Source organism: Triturus cristatus, chromosome 6 (genome assembly GCF_964204655.1).
Source record: "Triturus cristatus chromosome 6, aTriCri1.1, whole genome shotgun sequence".
NCBI classification, from domain to species: domain Eukaryota; kingdom Metazoa; phylum Chordata; class Amphibia; order Caudata; family Salamandridae; genus Triturus; species Triturus cristatus.
In genome coordinates, this window is record NC_140589.1 from 764,701,379 (window position 1) to 764,718,856 (window position 17,478).

The following is a 17,478-nucleotide window of genomic DNA, read 5'->3' on the forward strand; positions in this document are numbered from 1 at the left end:
CCTGATTTCCCGAAATACCTCTGTCCTTTTGTGACAATCTTCTCATTGGATTGCACCCTCCTCGCTATATACTCCATCATGGTTTGATTTGGAACAAACTTTTTTATCCCCTTATTCTTTTTCAGAATTCCTGTCCTTCATGCGAAAACCTTGAAAAATGTTGAATCCTATTATCACTAATACTTGCAAATTATTATCCTCTGTAGTTTATTATTGTCCCATGGATCTTTGCTCCTTTCTTAACCCTAGTAAATGGAATAATCAATTTATTCAGGTGAAGGAACATCCTATTTATTGGCATTCCTGGATAACTAAAGGGTTATTTGGGCTCATCAATTATTTCATCGGGATTCAATCCTTACTTTTCCTCAAGTTCATGATCTCTTTAGTCTTCCATCTACCTTCCTAGCCAAATTTCTTCTTTTACAGGGGGCTATAGTTCAAGCATATAATTATTTCAAATCTATTTCATCCTCTGATACTTCATCATCCACACAATTAGCTGTTATTCTACCAATGTGTCCTAAAGCTTCCCTTATTTATTCTCCTTTACTTGAAGCTCCTTCTTTGAGATCCAAGTCTAAGACTGAACTTCCATGGGAGGAAGATCTTTCCATAACTTTATCTATACCCACCTCGAAACAAATCTGGATTAAAATCAGAAAGTCCTCTTGTGCATCTAGCACTACACAAACACCTTTTTTCATTTACAACAGACTTTTTATGACACCAGGCACCCTTCATAGGATTAATCAAGATATTGCAGACACTTGTTGGACTTGTTCTGTACCACAAGCTGACTTGAAACATTTACCTTTCACTTGTACCCTATTCTCTGCATTCTGGTTACAAGTTTGGCGTCAAATGAATCTTATTTTCCAGTATAATATCTCTTTCTCTATTTCCAATGTATTTTTGGGTAGTGTATCTGAGGTTTCGGTCAATGCTCCTTTTAACATGCAGATACTAGAAGTGTTATTGGCACTTGCTTTTCAACAACTAACCTGCAATTGGAAGGATTTTACACAATTGTCTTTTAAGGCGTGGTGGTGTGCAGTTTGTCACAATCACGGATTGGATACTGCAAATGTGCACCCTTTACCTCTTGTTTTAAAACGAAATGCCTTTTGGATATCTATTACTCAATTTCTTGATTATTCCGCTATCACAACTTTTGCCCCCTCTACCTGATTTCCAGGAAGTTCTGCAACCTCCCTGACTTCCCTTTCAAGATTTTAAGATTCATTTACATCAAATATTCCCTTATATTTCCTCTAATATGTTTAGTTGATAAATAATCAGACTGTAATTTGTTTTGCATTGTATGCCTCTTCTTTTGTTTTTCTTACTTTTGTTTTTCCTTTTCTGTATCTCTTGATTAATTGCTTTGTATTATTCTACTGTATGTTATCTTAAGCTGTAAAAATATTCTTTTTTTTAAACTTAAAAGATTTATATCTGAAAAAAAGAAATCTCAAGTCAGGGACAATCTGGGGCACCCATGCCACCTTAATGCTTTGCACTTGTGTCTGAAGATACTTCCACTGCTTCAAATATGTGAATAAAGAACTCCTGATACACACATGTCAACACACTGTCCTTGAGTCAGTCTACTGTGACCCTCAATCTTTTATATTCTCTATCTCTGAAGAAGCATAATCATTGATGACACTCCGTAGACCCACCAGTTTTTCAGTGGTAGTGTTTTCCAACACTTCGACTGAAGAAGTTTCGAAATGCCTTCTCTTTGATCTCCTCAAGCTGAAGTGGGTGCAGAACTTTGTTCAGCATTGGGCCTCCACATGAACTGAAAGCTGGTTATATTCCACATTTGAGTGTAACCAGTGATTAACTTGTAAATTAATGAGTCCTGGTACCCAGGGCTCTGCTCTGAAGCCTGTGACCAGTACAATTGAATATCGGTGGCTGAATACCGAGCTGAGTAGTCCTAATTCCACCATACCTCTTTAAACCACTACCAGACACTCTCATTCCTGCAGGCCCCTGTTTTCTCCATTTGTGTCGGTTTTCCCGTCTTTTTCCTTCTCAGTCTTTCCGTGTGTTTTCCCTGTCTTGCTTTCCTAAATGTCTGATGCAGAAAATAAGTGCTGATTCCCAAAAATAGGTGCAGGTGGCCCCCACCGGCATCGGTTACCTCAAAATAGCTTTGGGAGCCCATTGGTTCCAAATATGATGTCAGGATGGGTGTGACAGGGTGCCCTCGCTTTATCACCTTAATATGTACGCAAATATCTGTGCAAATGTTTACCTCTGTCTTTAGATTTCCTTCTTTGTGATGAGAATCAGGGAAACCCTGGGAATTAGGCAGTTTTCATAAAATGTTCTGCCTCCGATTATCTCAAATCTTTCAAGGCATCCACATGGACCTGAAATTAAAATCACTCATGTCACAGGGCCCGGAGAAGTGCATTTTTGTGTATTGTAGGCAGATATGCTGCCTCCAAAGATGTACAAATGAATCAAAGTCTTCTAAATATCATCCAGTTTAAAAGTACAAGCAATTGTGATGAAGTAAATGACAGACTCTGGTGTAACGTAGCTTGAGCAGGTGCCTGCTTTGCCTCAGGCGCACATATATGGCATGTTCTTCTCCAGCCCTATTCTTTAACTCAATATTAAAGGCAACAGACAGGGAAATGGGTGCCTAATATCCACATGCATCCAATTTTGTAGACATTTTGTTAAACCATCGTCTGGGCTTTAGACAGGAGAATTGCTTGGTGGCAAATGTTTTGACTGAAACCGCACACCAGTATATACTGTTACCTTTTCACTATATAGAAAGGTATTCCCCGGTTAAATTAAGGTTCAAGAGGGGGGAAAAAAATCAAGAATATTGAAGTATAGATCTTCTTTTCAATTAGCTTTCTTCATTCCCTCTTTCAGCTTTGTGCTGAGTGTACGAACTACGGAGCTACATTCTATTATACGGCCACCACAGAGGTCCCCACGTAGGGATCCAATCTTACAATCTGTGTTGAAACAGGTATTCCAGATTTAATCTTGCCTCTCTGTTTTGAGCACAAGGAGATGGGTTCTCAGTTCGTTCCATTCCATAGGCACATCACAAGCTCTCTCCTAGGCCATCTCTATAATTAATTGCACTTCTTGGGACTTTGGAGAAGGGCTATATAGAACTTTCTATCTCTCACTTTAACAGCTCCCTTTTTTCTGATTACCTGAGACATGCATGTACCAGCTCATTAAAAGAAATATTTAATATAATTTGTTATAAAGAACACATTAAGCACCTTCATGTTCCCCATATCTGACATAATATGGTTTTGCTTTTTCAGAATAAAAGTAGCCCCTCTACGGTTTTTAACTTTTTGATGGTCCTGAGGAAGGTGATCTTATTTACTTTATCACCGAAACGTACGTAGACCAGACCAACTATTGACCAACTATTTTCACAACTGGAAAATAAACTCCTATGGATCAACTTAAAACCGAAGACCATAAGAAAAAGTCAGTTGGAGAAAAATGTCAGCAGAATAATATGTAGACAGATAACAATTTAAAGAAAATCCTTCCAGTTGGAAAATATATGTTTTATAATCTTTTTTGTTGTGTATATTTTGTGGTATGTGGTATGGATGTTGGTATGTGAGATTAGACAATTTTCATGTACATAATTTTTGTTTTTATTTGAGGGGCACTGTCAATTTTTCAATCACTGCTTTTACATAGGGCAAGGATCTAACTGTTGTTTATATTTAGTGATTTTGTATGTATATGTTTTCTGAGAATTTATGTAAATCACAAAACAAAAAAGAAAAAATTGAAAAAGTTATATGAATATATATTTTTGATACAAAAAAATCATGTATTGCTTTTGATTAAATAATAAATACAAAGAAAAAGCATTTATGTTGTGAAGTCAGTACACTTATGGGGGACATTGTGGGGTTTTGTTATATCAATTGAGAGATTTTTCTACCTAGTAAAATGAGATAGGTTGGTTAAGAGGTCTATACTTCAATATACTGTTACCTTTTGCCATTGAATAACGACTGCATTAGGATGTGATGTATTCCTTTTTCGATTGTGAGTCTTTCTTATGGAATACTGAGTGACACGTATGTCTCTGAATTTCCCATGACTTTCCCTTCAATGATGGACCTGGCTTTCTGGTCTCCACATCATGTATATTCAGTTTGCCGGAAGCTGAATATTTTTCCCCTTAGGCAGCCATGGTCTTGCATCTTAAAAAGTCACAGCCACCTCAACTGTAGCGCTAGCCTTCATTTTGACTGCCTTTTCTGATCCCAGTGCAGATCAAGGACACCTGCACACAATGAATTGGCCAATGCCATTGGATCCTGTTTAATGCGGACTTCAGCAAAGCCACTATATATATGCGTCACTCTCACAATGCAAACACAATGAAATGATGGATGGAGCGCTGAAACGTTTTGGACATTCACCCCTTAGTCACGGATCTGTGTTGAATCCATCATCGTTCTTTTGCTCACCATGCCACCCCAGTTCAGACCCAGCCATATGCAATTCAGACTTGACCCTGTTCCTCATGCGAACAGTCCAACCCAAACTGCCAAGCCAGGCTTTCCCTGGACCGGAAACAAGCATCCTGGGACTGGTTTCGGTGTAACACCCTTCATCAGCCAGGCTAGCTTGAATCCAGTGGCAAAGTGAGCAAGGGACCCACGCCTGGGATGGTTCTAAACTGGGGTGGCATGGTGAGCAAATGAATGATGGATTAAATCCAGATCTCTTGATTGGGGGTAAATGTTTGATTTTCTCTGCATTCTGTCCATCATCTGTGTGTCTTTTGCTTTCCCGCCCTAAGTGCGCCAGGTATTCCAAGTTGTGGGCCCCAGGCTCACTGTGCCCCTGGATTCAAGCTAGCTTGGCAGATGAGGGGTGATGCCCCGAAACCTGTTCCAGGATGCTTGTTTCCTATCCAGGGAAGACCAGGCTTGGCAGTTCAGCTGGACTGTTCTCATGAGGAACAGGGTCAAGACTGATTCACATATGGCTGGGTCTAAACTGGGTTGGCATGGTGACAAAAAGAATGATGGTTTTAACCCAGATCTCTTGACTGGGGGTGAATGTTTCATTTGCTCTGCATTCCGTCCATCATCTGTGTGTCTTTTGCTCACTCTCACAATAGGCTGTTGTGTGACACCGCCCCAGGATCTTGTTAATAATCGTACATGTTTGATCGGAGTGCAGAAAAGGAGTACTGTAATACCCCCTCGGTTCTAACGTGGCAGCAAGGGGCATAACGAGTAGAATTAGCCACAAAAAAACTGCAGATCTGCAAGCCTGAACGATTTATGTTTGCCCCTCTATATTTTCACTGGGGCCCCGGCTCATGCTGTCCATTGCCTCAAACAGCAATGGAACATATCAATGAGTTCACCGAGGTCCTGCCTAAATTTGTGATGAAAGAGTAGTGTTTAATCAGCATCCAGGTGGGAGCTAAAATGAACTTGTGGATGTTCGATGCAGCTCATCATACCTACCAAACGTCCAGCCAAGGTCAAGAACTTGAAATGTAAAAGAAAAAAAACACGGAAATATAACCGAACAGGCTCATTTCATCACATGTGCCAGTTTGTTGCGACCCCCCCCCCGTGACCATTGGCTTCTCTCTCATCCTTCTTGATAGGAACTGTCACAGTAAACGATTTAGCTTCTTTTGGTGGTAATTGAATGAAATTACCTTTTTTTACATTGGTTGCATCTCTAACCAGTACCTGCAAGACTACTAGGGTGGTAATGTTTAAAATGCATAGCCAAATAGCCCTACAAATTTAATTTACAAAAGTCTTTCTTTGCTTGTTCAGTTACTGGAGGGAAAGTGTGGGATGACAATCATAGAACTCCATTACTTTTCTGCGCAATAATAAACATTATTTTAGTATTTATATGATAACAAATAAAGAAATTGTACGTTTCCATACGTTTGTTCCATGTAACAATGTGGAGGTTCATGAAGAGTGGTGATGGTATGCTTTGGTAAATGCACTAAATGTGCAAAACGTGATTCTTACAAGTTAATTCAATTTGGGGAACCTTTGCAGAGGAGCAATGAAAAACCACATGGTCCAAATAGTTTTTGGTCAATAGGTCAGCTGCAGATTGATCTAGGTCTGGGGTTCTTAAACTTCTGTCTTCGTTGGAACCCCCTTAATCATTGCTGGAATCTGCGGACTCCCCCTCCCCGCAACCCCTCCACTGAGGCGTCATTGTATAGCGCGACCCCCGGCATACGCAATTTCTATGACTTGAACAGTACACAAAAATACAGCAACAAGTATACACCAAACAAATGCTCACATATTGGAATATTTTGTTTAAATTACAATCAACTTTAGAAAAAGTTTTACATTTTTTGAATTTTGAATCGTTATTTGTATATATTGTAATAATTTTAATGTATTAAGTTTAATATTTAATTTTGTAAAACAATCACTGAACCCCTGAGTAGTCCTCGTGGACCCTAGGAGTCCCCGGACCACAGGTTAAGAACCACTGATCTAAGCAATGGTGCCACCTCAACATGTGTGACACTAGAGTCCTCTTCAGGCATGTGAAATGATTTTGCCCTCTAAAATAACATGTCTTAATTTCTTCATGTAAACCGACTTGTGACCTGAGTTCAGAGCAGTTTAAATGCCAGTTATATCAGAAGGCTCTATGAACCCAGGAAGCTTATGATAAATGAAGGGCAGGTCGTGTCCTGGCTTTCCAGTAGACATTTGCATCTGTCAAAAACATTACCTCATTCTGTTTTTTAAAATATAGAATTAGAGGTTGGAATTGTGAAACTAGATAGGAGCAGTTCAATATTAAAGCCCATGTTTTCATTGGAATGGTCTTGAAAGGTTAAAAAAGAGAAACTTCCGGCCAAGGCCTGGAGTGGAGGCAACTGGGGTGAAAGATTGTTTAAGAGGCCTGGAGCAGACACAGGAGGGGACACAGCTCTAACCCAAGTACATCTGGAGGCTGTGTACAGTGTTAGACAAGCACAATAATTATATTTATATATTGAGAGTAGAAGGACTGTGCTTTGTAACCTTCATTGCATGTGCATTTTGTCATCGCTTGTTTAAATATTTGATGGTGCAAACAAATATTTTGATTTGGATTTGAGTGTTCAATACCAAAGTTTCACGACTTCCGGCCCTGCCAGGTGGCTCCATGCCACGAGCTACACCTTAAGCCTCTGGTGACCTTAAAAAACTTGTGGTTTTAACATTTCTATTGTTAATATGGCGCTTAATTAGGAGAGTGTGAAATTTGTGTGATTATGGGAAAATTATTTGTAAATAAGTGTAATTATGCAAAATGTAAACCTGGCATTTGACGCTATATTTTAGCACACAATGCATCCTCGTGTTCATGTCATTTTGACGTGAGAACTCAGTTTGCACTAAGAAAATAGTGCAAAATAGACACGCTCCGCAATGGTGAGTAATTTAACATGTCCTAATAGAGTAATTTCTGGAATTTAGAGGATAACAAGAGTAATGTGAAATTACCTAAATTACTCATGCGAGCGTAAGATAAATTTCGCCCAGTCCTAGCCTTAATGCCCCAGAAGGCAGTATGACTTGATAAAACGTAACGACTGTCTGAAGGGTGAACTATTGTGCAACTAGACCTTACCCTAGCATCTATAATTGGTATTAAAAAACACTTGGGTACTTCTGTTTCCTGTTAAGACCAGTTTCTAGAATTCCACGCAAGGATCAATGCCATTTTATTTAGCGTGGCTTCAAATGGAAGGCCACATCCAAATAAAATTAATACATCCTTCTATGCTCGCAGGGGGTGAGGGGAGAGCGTCAGATTTGCCCTACCTTGACCCAGGAAGATAAAGTCTGTGCCCATATTATGCCACAATCTTTACCATTTCATGATTTCCTCATTGGCATATGCATGCTTTTTACCTCCCCCATCAGAGAATGGTCTATACGGTCTATGGCTTTGTAGTCACGGTGACCTGGTTGACCACGATACTCACCTCTACTGTCTTAGATAGAACCTTCAAATAGTTGATATGGCATTAAATTAGTCCAGCTTCTTTCTTTCATAAACCACCAATCAGTTGAAGCGAAACCCCTTCCTGTGAAATCCATCTATGACTTCATTGGAGGTCCCAATAGACTGCATTGTCCCGGATCCTCTTCAAAGTCTAAGAGAAATGAAACAGGATTGCCAAGCTGTGGGGTTTGTTTTGATCTGTGATGGCGCTCCCATCAAGCCCTCTCACTCTGACCCTGAAATGGTTAACTGGTTTGTGTGAGAAATCCCTAGATCACCTTGCTAGCTTAAAACCTAAAATATCACAAAATGTACTTGTCAGGGAGTGATGTCAGGGAAAGGTGATTCAGGAGATCTTCTTAGTGTATAACAGGACAAAGAAATGAATAAGGCGCTCATATGAAATATTCGTGGTCATAGAACTGCAGAGGAGAAGAGCTGTCTGAAGGTAGACACAAGGAGAGAAACAGGAAACAAGCAAGTGGACCAGGTAACAAGGTTTGATCACATAAAGGGACGCTCTGGTATATGACACAGTGTGCCATGGTAGGACAGGGAACGCCATTTTGATTGACTTCTGCTGATTGCTCTGAACAGCAGTCACACTGCAAAGTCACAGTTTGGACGCTCTTAAAGAACCCGTTGCACTCACTGTAAAGGTGGACGAGACTAGTAACTACACTGACCAGACTGAGGTAGACTCCAAAGGACCTTGGTGTAACAACTGAAATATTTTCCTCACCTCATCGTAATGGAGACCAGCACAGAGATCAAATTGAAAATATACTGGACTGCCACATACAATGGGTTGATTCCAGAAGGGAACAGAATACCAAAATGTAATGAATACACGGAAAACATGCGAGACAAAGATTATGAGCAGAAAACCAGATACTGCAAAAGAAAAGAGACAGTGACTGCGGCTAATAGAGATCGCAAGGAGACAGGGAAATAATTGAGACAAGAAGTCAAGAAAAGAGGTATATAAATCATGAGGGGGAATTCAGAATTCTAGAGTAGGCTGTACCCAACCAGGCACTGGGAAGAACAGTAATGCTCTGTTGGAAAGGAGAAAAATGAAGAAAGATTCAAAACAATGATGTCAAGGATGTACAAAACAGGCACTGGGATCACTAATGCTCTGTAGGTGTTTGGAATGTTGGAATGTAACACAGGCATTGAGAACAAGGTTATAGACAGAAGTAGCAGACTCAAGAAAGACAAGAACCACTGCTAACAAGAACTGTGAACAAGGTTATGTATAAACGTTATAGATTTAAGAAAAAGACTACAACCACTGCCAACCCAGCAAATGCATGGTCCGAAGGCCAACACAGAGACAAATGATAATCAGAAACAAAGTGAGACTGGTAAGACAGGGCAGAAACAGATACAGCAGAATGCTGCACAAGTCAAACACAGGAAAGAAGGCACAATACTGCAAAAGTATCACCAGGAATCCATATTCTTCTCAGGTTCTCAAAGAAAGGTTCACCAATATAGGCCACTTGAATGGGACGCAGGAGCTTCCAGTAAGAGCAGTTGATAGCACGCTTCCTGAAGAAATATCCTAGAGCCTCAATTAGAGTTTACCGGAATACTGACAGTGTGCCCGCTCTATTTAGAGTCAGTGCATCCTCATGGTTCTGCCGACGCTACCCCGGCTTGCTCCTCCAGAGGAAACCTTAGATCGAAGACCTCGACAGACTTGGGGCTGTCGGTCGAAGTATATCATAGGGCGGAAGGTTTTTTTACTTACTGTTCTCTTTGTGACCGCATGGAAAAGCATGGCAGTACTAAAGAGCAAAAAGTATATAAGACCTCATACTTTGGGAGAAGACTTCCAGGGTGCTGTGGCCATTGGTTTTTGTTTTGCTAAAGCAAACTCCCGCTTTGGAAGTCTGTCGTTTAAAAAGAAACATTTGATGAATGGCCATATGAAACATGGAGGGCTCTCAGCAAACTTCAAATGCGTTTAGAGGAGCCACTGTTGTGCCGACTCCTCTGATGGCATAAGTACCTTTGCCAGACAGGGGGAGAGCTCTAGATATGGTGAGCTTTAGTGTGCCAGGTTATTATATCTGCTCTCCTGGATGGACAACTGGCCACCCTAATGAAGCCTTCAAGCTATCATCTCTCCTCCCAGCTCACATCTACACCTGGCGAGACTGATAGTAACAAAGAACAGGTATGAACTAGCTGCAGCACAGTGCAGGTAAGGGCAATTAAAGTCCTCCTGAAGCTCTCTGCCAGAGGAGTACCTGGAAATTCCATGGAGCAGCGTATAGACAGAACTAAACTTTAGAATTACATTTGGAATAGTCCAATTTCAGAACTTGGTGGTAAACTATCCAAAGGAGCACAGGGGCATGCATGAAGTGATAACAAGTGGTCAAAGTATAATTAGATTCACTGTAGTTCTACTTCCCGCTCTACGTTTCAGAGAAGGCCTACTGACACCAAAATGCACAGCCCACAGTAGCAGGGAAGGGTTTTCTGGTACATAATCTAGACTGTCTCTGATTTCAGAGGGGATTAGAAAAGCTTGTGAATGCACATTTGAGCATGGCAAAGGTTCCAAACTAGTGCTCATGATTTAGGCTGGGTGGGCTTCATGGACCCCCATGGGTCCTCGGACCACAGGTTAACAACCACTGATCTAGGCAATGGTGCATCCTCAACATGTGTGACACCGGAGGCCTCTTCCGCCAGGTGAAATGATTTTGTAATCTAAAATAAAGCATGTCTTATTTTCTTCATTTAAATCGACTTGTGACCTGAGTTCAGAGCAGTTTAAATCCCAGTTATGTCAGGAAGGCTCTATGAACCCAGGAGGCTTATGATAAATGAAGGGCAGGTCGTGTCCTGGCTTTCCAGTAGACATTTGCATCTGTCAAAAACATTACCTCATTCTGTTTTTTAAGATATAGAATTAGAGGTTGGAATTGTGAAACTAGATAGGAGCAGTTCAATTTTAAAGCCCATGTTTTCATTGCAATGGTCTTGAACGGTTGGAAAAGAGAAACTTCCGGCCAAGGCGTGGAGTGGAGGCAACTGGGGTGAAAGATTGTTTAAGAGGCCTGGAGCAGACACTGGAGACAGCTCTAACCCAAGTACATCTGGAGTGGAGACTGTGTACGGTACTGAACGAGTACAATAATTCTACCTAAATATTGCGAGTAGTAGGACTGTGGTTTGTAACCTTCATGGCATGTGCATTTTGTCATCTCTTGATTAAATATTTGATGGTGCAAACAAATATTTTGAGTTGGAGTTGACTGTTCAATACCAAAGTTTCACGACTTCCGGTCATGTCAGGTGGCTCCATACCATGAGTTACTCGTTTAGCTTGTGGTGGCATTGTTTACCAGGCAGGTCGCTCCCCTCACCACCACGCAGCCCCCTGTGTGACCACTGACCGCTGCTGCATTGTGTTTGCCTGCATCAGAGTGACTGTGCCCTCCTTCTCTTCTGTACCCACGAGTGAGTGATTCTCCCCCGCTGTACCTGTGTATTTTGCTGCCTTGATTGTTCCCCTCTCCTTTGGTGCCCAGATTGTGTCCCTTTTTTCTTCTGTCATTCCCCGCGTCTCCCCCTCGCCGCCCGTTTCCCGCCGCCGCGTCCCGTAGCTCCGCCCCCCTCACACCCTATTGGCCGCCGCGTCCCATAGCTCTGCCCCCCTCGCACCCTATTGGCCGCCCCGCTCCCACCTCCCAGCTGCTCCTCCCTCCCTCTCCCACTCATATGGAGGCCGCGCAGCGGTAGCGAGAGCGACCTCTGACCCTGTTTACCAGGCAGGTCGCTCCCCTCACCGCCACGCAGCCCCCTGTGTGACCACTGACCGCTGCTGCATTGTGTCTGCCTGCGTCAGAGTGACTGTGCCCTCCTTCTCTTCTGTACCCACGAGTGAGTGATTCTCCCCCATTGTACCTGTGTATTTTGCTGCCTTGATTGTTCCCCTCTCCTTTGGTGCCCAGATTGTGTCCCTTTTTTCTTCTGTCATTCCCCGCGTCTCCCCCTCGCTGCCCGTTTCCCGCCGCCGCGTCCCGTAGCTCTGCCCCCCTCGCACCCTATTGGCCGCCGCGTCCTGTAGCTCCGCCCCCTCGCACCCTATTGGCCGCCCCGCTCCCACCTCCCAGCTGCTCCTCCCTCCCTCTCCCATTCATATGGAGGCCGCGCCTAAGGCAAGCCCATCTGCGCCCGTCTGCGCCTGGCCCGCGCCCAGCGCCAGACCCCCTGGCCCCCGCAGATGCCAGCCCACCCGCAAGACCTACAACGCCGCCACTCTCATCGCACTCAACACCGGCCGGAGCCCCGGCTGCTGCAGAGCCACCCCAAGACGCACCCACGGACCCTTCACCTGCCAATCCTGCAAGTTCTCCTGCATCCGGACCCATACCGCACCCGCAAAGCCAAGCACCAACAGCAACCACCTGCAGCACCTGAAGTGCATCCTGCTCAACACCCGCTCCGTCCATAGGCACGCAGTGGAACTCTGGAACCTGCTCGACGCCACATGCCCAGGCGTCGCCTTCCTCACGGAAACCTGGATGAACGCCTCCTCAGCACCCGACATCGCCATCGCCATCCCGGACGGATACAAGATCACCCGGAGGGACCGCGCCAACCAGAATGGAGGAGGCATCGCCATCGTCCACAAGAACACCATTCGCATCACGACCAACTCCGAAGACACCCTCACAGCCGCCGAACACCTGCACTTCCAGATCCACACCGACCCCAAGACCACCCTCAGAGGCACCCTCATCTACAGACCCCCAGGACCTCGCACACAATTCAGCGAAGACATCGCCGACTTCATCAGCCCGCACGCCCTCCCCTCCGCTGACTACATCCTCCTCGGGGATCTCAACTTCCACCTGGAGAACAACAACGACCGCAACACCACCACCCTGCTGGACAACCTCGCCAACCTCGGACTCAAGCAACTGGTGACCACCCCCACCCACTACGCCGGCCACACGCTCGACCCCGTCTTCTCCTCCAGCAAGGACATCACCTTCAGCCACGCCACCGGACTCCACTGGACAGACCACAGCTGCGTCCACTTCAGCTTCAGAAGGACCACGACTCACCACCACCCGCAACTGGTCCCCCGCAGAAGCTGGAACAAGATCACTGCCGACCAGCTCACCACATCCCTGAGCCAGAACCCCCCCACCAGATCAGCGAACCCCAACCAAGCCGCCAACAACCTCACGAAATGGATCAGCAACTGCGCAGACGACCTCGCTCCACTGAAGACCCCCCCCGCCAGACCCAGCACCAAGAAAGCATCTTGGTTTACCGACAAACTCAAGAGCTCCAAGAAGAACTGTCGGGCCCTCGATAAAGCCTGGCGCAGAGACCCAACTACAGACAACATGACCACCCTCAAGCTCGCCACTCGAAGACATCACCAGCTGATCCACGCCACCAAGAAATCCGCATTCAAGGAACGACTGGACAACAAAGCCCGCAACAGCAAGGAACTCTTCAACATCGTCAAAGAGCTCTCGAACCCCAGCGCCGGAAACAACGACATCACTCCCTCGCAAGACCTCTGCAACTCGCTCGCCTCGTTCTTCCACAGCAAGATCGCAGACATACACAACAGTTTCAGCACACAGCCAACGCACCCTACCACCACCCTCCGCGCCTGGACCCCGGTCAACACCGAAGACACCATCCGCACGATGAACTCCATCCACTCAGGATCTCCAACCGACCCCTGCCCTCACCACGTCTTCAACAAGGCCGACTCCGTCATCGCACCCCACCTGCGGGACATCATCAACGCCTCCTTCGACACCGCCACCTTCCCAGAGAGCTGGAAGCACGCCGAACTCAGCGCCCTACTGAAGAAACCATCAGCGGACCCCACCGACCTCAAAAACTACCGCCCCATCTCGCTCCTTCCTTTTCCGGCCAAAGTCATCGAGAAAACCGTCAACAGACAACTGGCCGCCTTCCTCGAGACGAACGGATCCCTCGACCACTCGCAGTCCGGCTTCCGGGCCAACCACAGCACCGAGACCGCCCTCATCGCAGCCACCGACGACATCCGAGCTTTGCTCGACAACGGGGAAACAACAGCCCTCATCCTCCTGGACCTCTCCGCGGCGTTCGACACGGTCTGCCACTGCACCCTAGTGCAGCGCCTCAACAACATCGGTATCCAGGAGAAGGCACTGGAATGGATCATCTCCTTCCTCGCCGGAAGAACACAGAGAGTCCGCCTACCCCCGTTCAGATCCGAAGCCACCGAAGTCATCTGCGGCGTACCACAAGGATCATCACTCAGCCCCACCCTCTTTAACGTTTACATGAGCCCCCTCGCAGCCATCGCATGCCAACACAACCTCAACATCATCTCCTACGCCGACACCCTGCTGATCCTCTCCCTCACCAACGACCCCGCCACCGCCAGAACCAACCTACACGAAGGGATGAAAGACGTAGCCGAGTGGATGACGAACAGCCGCCTGAAACTGAACTCAGATAAGACGGAAGTCCTCATCCTGGGATCATCACCCTCCGCCTGGGATGACTCCTGGTGGCCCCCTGCCCTTGGCAGCGCACCCAAACCAACAGACCACGCACGCAACCTGGGCTTCGTCCTGGACTCCTCCCTCTCCATGACCAGACAAGTCAACGCCGTCTCCGCATCATGCTTCAACATCCTACGCATGCTACGTAAGATCTTCCGGTGGATCCCCACTGAAACCAGGAAGACGGTCACCCAGGCCCTCGTCACCAGCCGACTGGACTAAGGCAACTCCCTCTACGCCGGAACCACAGCCAAACTCCAGAAATGACTCCAGCGCATCCAGAACGCCTCAGCACGCCTCATCCTGGACATTCCCCGACACAGCCACATCTCCGTACACCTGAGAAACCTGCACTGGCTCCCCGTCAGCAAGAGAATCACGTTCCGACTCCTCACCCACGCACACAAAGCTCTCCACAACCAAGGCCCAAGATACCTCAACGACCGCTTGACCTTCTACACTCCCACCCGCCAGCTTCGATCAACCAGCCACGCCCTCGCCGCCGTCCCCCGCATCCGAAGAGCCACAACAGGAGGAAGATCCTTCTCCTACCTGGCTGCCAAGACGTGGAACTCCCTCCCCATCCACCTCCGCCTGACCCAAGACCACCTCTCCTTCAGGAAGCAACTCAAGACCTGGCTGTTCGAGCAGTAGCGGACACCCCTCCCCCAAGCGCCTTGAGACCCTCCGGGTGAGTAGCGCGCTATACAAATGCTTGATTGATTGATTGATTGACAACGTTTTGTTTTTTCACTCTTGTGGTTTTAATATTTGCATTGTTAATTTGGCCCTTAATTAGTGGAGTGTGAAATGTGTGTAATTATGAGAAAATTACTTGAAATAAAGCATAATTATGCAAAATGTAAATCTGGTATTTGGCGCTATATTTTAGCACAAATTGCATCCTTTTGTCCATGTTGGACGTGTGGACTCATTTTGCATTAAGAAAATAGTGCAAAATAGCCACGCTCCGCAATGGTGAGCAATTGTACATGGCTTAATAGCGCAATTTCTGGAATTTAGGGGCTAACAAGAGTAATGTGAAATTACCAAAATTTCTCGAGATCATGCGGGCCTAAGAGAAATCTCTCCCATTCCTAGCCTTAATGCCCCATAATGCAGTATGACTGAATAAACCTTCACGACTGGCTTAAGGGCAAACTATTGTGTAACGGGACTTTACCCTAGTATCTATAATTAGTTTTTAAAAAACACGTTGGTGCTTCCTTTTCCCCTTAAGACAAGTTTCTAGTTTTCCACACAATGGTCAATGCCGTTTTATTTAGTGTGGCTTCAAATTGAAGGCCACATCCAAATAAAATAAATACATTTTTCTATGCTCGCAGGGTTTGAGGGGGAGAACAGCAGAGTTGCCCTACCTTGACCCAGGAAGATAAAGTCTGTGGCCATATTATGCCACAGTCTTTACCATTTCATGATTTCCTCATTGGCATATGCATGCTTTTTTCTACCCCATCAGAGAATGGTGTATACGGCCTATGGCATTGTAGTCAATGTGACCTGGTTGACCACGATACTCACCTCTGTTTTCTTAAAATGCACTTTTAAATAGTTGATATGGTGTTAAAGTAGTTCAGCTTCTTTCTTGTATAAAGCACCCATCAGTTGAAGCTAGAGCCATTCCTGTGAAATCCATCTAAGTCTTCATTGGGGTGTCCGTGTCCCTATGGTCTGCATTGTCCCGGATCCTCTTCAATGTCTAAGAGAAATGTAGGAAAAAAGGATTACCAAACTGTGGGGGCTTGTTATGTATGATCTGTGATGGCGCTCCCATCAATCCCATCACAATCTTAACCTGAAATGGTTAACTGGTTTGTGTGAGAAATGCCTGGATCACCTTTGCGATCATAATGCATAAAATGCCACAAAATATACGTGTCAGGGAGAGAAGTCAGGGAAAGGTGATTCAGGAGATATTTTTAGTATGATAACAGGACAAGGAAATTAACCAGGCACTTATACGAAATAATTGTGGTCATAGAACTGCAGAGGAGAGGAGCTGTCCGAAGGCAGACACAAGGAGAGAGACAGGAAACAAGCAAGTGGACCAGGTAACAAGGTTTGATCAGATAAAGGGAAGCTCTGGTATATGACCCAGTGTGCCATGGTAGGACAGGGAACGCCATTTTGATTGACTCCTGCCGCTTGCTCTTAATAACAGTCATACAGCAACGTCATAGTTTTGAAATACTCTTAAAGAAACCGTTGCACTCACTGTAAAGGTGGACGAGACTAGTAACTACACTGACCAGACTGAGGTAAGACTCCAAAGGACCTTGGTGTAAGAACTGAAATATTTTCCTCACCTCATCGTAATGGAGACCGGCAAAGAGATCAAATTGAAAATTTACTGGACTGCCGCATACAATGGGTTGATTTCGGAACGGAACAGAATACCAAAATTTAATGAATACACGGAAAACATGCGAGACAAAGATTATGAGCAGAAATCCAGATACTCTGAAAGATAAGAGACAGTGACTGAGGCTAGTAGAGATGGCAAGGAGACAGGGAAAAAATTGAGACAAGAAATCAAGAAAAGGGGTATAGAAATCATGAGGGGGAATTCAGAATTCTAGAGCAGGCTGTACCCAACCAGGCACTGGGAAGAACAGTATTGCTCTGTTGGAAAGGAGAAAAATGAAGAAAGATTCAAAACAATGATGTCAAGGATGTACAAAACAGGCACTGGGATCACTAATGCTCTGTAGGTGTTTGGAATGTTGGAATGTAACACAGGCATTGAGAACAAGGTTATAGACAGAAGTAGCAGACTCAAGAAAGACGAGAACCACTGCTAACAAGAACTGTGAACAAGGTTATATATAAAAGGTATAGATTTAAGAAAAAGACTACAACCACTGCCAAC